This window comes from Phocoena phocoena, chromosome 4 (assembly GCF_963924675.1).
Source record: "Phocoena phocoena chromosome 4, mPhoPho1.1, whole genome shotgun sequence".
Lineage (NCBI taxonomy): Eukaryota > Metazoa > Chordata > Mammalia > Artiodactyla > Phocoenidae > Phocoena > Phocoena phocoena.
Genome location: NC_089222.1, coordinates 78,925,627 through 78,929,734, shown reverse-complemented (window position 1 = coordinate 78,929,734; position 4,108 = coordinate 78,925,627).

Here is a 4,108-nt window from a genome sequence, read left to right as displayed (position 1 = left end):
GTCCTAGAATGAGATTGTTGTGTAGAATCTTGGCAACATATAGAAGGACAGCCTTGAAAAATGAAGAATAATCCAGAGGAGATATTATATTTATGGAGAAAATTAGGACCAAAAGCCAGAGCCTACTTTCAAACATTTCAATAGTGACTTGAGAGTCAAGGTTCTTTTCCTCTGAAAATTATATTCTCCGTCTGGATTAGGGAGAGCACAGGCACGGGCCAGCACCACCCTGGGCTAAGTGAAATGATCACAAGACACTAACACCAACTTCGGTGTCATGTCAGAATGCACAGGGTAGCCCAAGGAGACCTCGCATTTGGAAAAGTCCAGACGAGGCCCACTGCAGCTCCTGTGGTACCAGTCGCCAGGTCCTAGACATCACTTGAGTACCCCATCGGGATTCTTGAGAAGGAAGACATCTGAACATAGTGATTCCCTATAATTGCTCCTACCTATTGCTGGCCATGACTGCATTCTGTCAAAAGTGCGTGACACTTCTGGGTTTTGGTAACAAATAGTTAAAACTTATGAGAACAAAAGTAAGATAAAACTACACAATAGAAGCTGGCATCCCTTAAAGCAGGGTTTCATGGAACTACTGACATTTTAGACTGGATAATCCTTTGTCATAAGGGACTGCCCTATGTGTTATAGGATGTTTAGCAACACCCTTGACCTCTATCCAATAGATACTAGTAGCACCCCTACAGCTATAACAACCAAAAATGTCTCCAGACATTGCTAAAAATCCTCTGGGAGCAAGATCGCTCCTGGTTGAGAACAACTGCCCTAAAGAACGACATGCTGATGGCAGTAAATTAGGATAAGCTTTTTAGTACAGCAAATTCTTATCTCACATAGTTATCTACAATGGTCATGATTTCATGCAGCTCTTCTTTCTCTACCAAATAGGTTTTAGACACATGATGATTTTAAGTTGGGAACCAAATGGAGATGGTTTGTTTGGTGTGGCTTCACGTCCCTGGGTCACAGTGCAAAAAGTATATCCTATCAGCTCTCCAGGTATAGCTGATGCCAGGAAGGCTGAGCTATTTATCTTAACCCTAACCCTAACCCTCACCCTAGCCCTAGCCCTAACCCTAACCCTCTCTCTTTAATTGATGCCATTTTCCTAGCAGTCCTCAGCAAGTGAGAAAGAAGGGAAAAGGAGGATGGGCATTGTGGGGGAGCAGAGAACAAAGAATTTAACCACCAACAACAAAAAACAGTCTAGTCAATATGAATGTTTGTTATTGCCTGGGTTCCCCTCTGAACATGGTTCAGAGCTGGTATAGATGAAGTAGATGACACCCCTGAGAAGAGTCAAGAAGGCATTAAAGCAAATCCCAGAGAAGTATGCTCATCTTCCATTATAATGTGCCACTTGGTACTACTGAGTAACGTAACCCTATTTTTCCTAATCCTTATTGTTTGGTTTATATTTCACATTTGTATATAAGGCGCCATTTTCTAAAAAATATAACTAGAATATGAGCTAAGATTTTATTCAGTGAAGATGAATAACTGCGACAGCTAAGCAGTGAAGTGGGAGAAAAGGAGCTGATCCAGGGTTCAGTTCCATGTGTTTTGAATCTAGTCCTTCCTATATGGAGGAAGAAAGTTCTGAAAATCCATTTTGGGTTTCTTATTTTATTAGAAAAAGAAAGCAAGGGGAGCTGTAGACTAAGGGAGGTGAAAATCCGGGGCTAACATGAGCTGCAAGAGAAGTATAGAGAAAGGAAGAGAGCAGAGGGCTCTTCCTTGACATTCTGGGCAGCCCAGGGTGCGGGAGGGCATTCAGGAGACTAACCGCACTGCTCTGTGGGCCCCACCCTTCCAGGCACGCTTTACTTTCCCAGCTGCTGCCTTCAGCACAATACTGAGCTGATCAACATCATCAAACACATTTTACAAGGTATCTAATTGTATATGTCGCAGGAAACCAGAGTATTGCAGGTATCCACTGGCCTACACAATCAAGCACATCTTATGGTGAGAGGGCAACTGGAGAAAAAGGGAAGCCTTTTAGAGAGATGGTGGATTAGACAGATGATTTGATTAGTGGGATGAAGCTGTAGTGAGCAGCAAGCATCACCTGAGAGGCAAGACAGCTAGACACGGCTTCAGATTAAGAAGCGGCTAAGGAGAGTGAAAGGGCACTGTGGACCCAAGAATAGGAGCCTGGATAGGGAGGTGTCTGCGAGCAGAGCCCTTGAAGAGAATCACCGCCAAGAAAGTCAGTCCAAGTAGAGATCAGCCAAATGTGGAGGGCGAGGTCTATAGAACTGAGGCAGAAAGGACTTTATTGCCTTAATAATATAAGGATCTGGAAAAGAAGTTTCTGTCTTATAATGAAGGGAAAAGTGAAAAGCAAAGTGGAACTTGGATGTAAGAATAAAACCACTACAAAAGTCTGATCTATGTGTGATGTCAGATCAAACTGAAGTGAAGAATGAGATTGTGTATATCTAGTGTGACTTACCTCTATACACTGGAAACCCCAATGTCTCTATAGGCAGAAATAAAAGCTGCTTTTCACTCTGAAAGTCTAACTGGGTGAATCTTATAAGTGAGGTGTAGAGACAGATGTGTGATTCACTGGCATAGAAGTCGCTGTGGAAACAAAGGAGTGTGTGTCTTGAAGAAAAGCCAAGGAATGAGCCTGAGGGATGCAGTGCTCTAAGCATATGGACAGCTCACCACTGAACTTTTAAGGACTTTTATAAAGTCCTGCAGCAACTATGGGTCTCAGACACCAATCCTAGCTCTTCCTTGATCCCACTATCTTCTCCATCTTTGAAAGCTGAATCCAACTTCAGATACCGGTTATAGCACAGACTTCTATTTTCCACCAATCAAAGATCCCCGATACCAAATCCCTGACTTTCATTTCGATTTGATTTTGGTTTTGCCTAGGATCTCCTATTCTGGACCTTGCCGAGCCCAATGGCCTGGGGGTTAGAATAAACTCACCGTGTCCTGGCCTTTCATTCTCCCTCATCCCCATACTTTGCTTGATGATTTGCTTTTTGCCTATCACTGGCCGTCCAAAGGTCCTCACGTCTCCTATCAGCAGCCTCGGCTCTGGACCACACAGAAACTTTATGAGCTTCCTCAATCTACCTTCTTACATGACCATTGATTTCATTCATCCAGCTACAAGGAAGCCTAGACTTTCTCTAGCAGAGGCCACTCTCACTCTAAATCCTCTTAACACCTCATTGTTTCTTTAGTTTTAGTCTTTTTCTCTTGGCTAAATCTTTTCCTCCTTTCTTTCCCCTAATTTGTGCTTTTGCCTCAAGAATCATTATGCACGAAAAGAGTGTAGTCATTACTCCCAGGCAGAAAGTGGCTGGCCTCTCACAACTGCTAAAGCCAGCATAAGTTGAGCTGTCTTATCATGGACCCTTCCTGGCCCCTGTTCCCCTACCTTACAGCCATTCCCCAGGCCCATCTTGTTTTGGACTGGGTATCAGTAGAGTCTAAGGAAAGGGCACGGCCCTTGACATCCAGGGTGCAGAGTGATGGGCAGTGGAGGAGGGAGTTTTCTGGATATCCCTGAAAGATGGGAAGAGAATTGGAGCCATGAGAGTCAGGACCATTGAGGGCTGCATTAAAAAGTACTATTTACCTCAGAATAGAGGTGAGTCATGGTCCCGCTTTATTTCCACTTTAGGACTGAGCAGAGAAAAGATTCAGAGATATTTCTGCAGAGAAGGAAAGTGAGCAAACAGCACAACCAGGAAATATAAACATACCTTCCCAGGTAAGCAAACTAGGAAGCTCAGAGTTCACAAACAAAGGAAGTTAGAGTGGGGGGTGGGTGGGTGTTAGAGGGGGGATTCATGGGGAAGGAGGCAGGACACAAGATAAACATCCCTGAGATCATCTAGGGTATCCAGGATAGACAGGACACCGAGGGGAAGGAGACCTCCTTCCTCATGCTGTCTCTGCCCCAAACCCTAATGGAGAAGGAGAGACAAGTCTGTCTAGAGCTTCAGGCAAGTCATGACATCCTGTCAGACACTTGCAGCAGAAATGGAAAGCGGGTGGAGGCAGAGCCACTTGGGACAAGGGAAGTCACAGTGCAGAAGACAGACAGCCACAG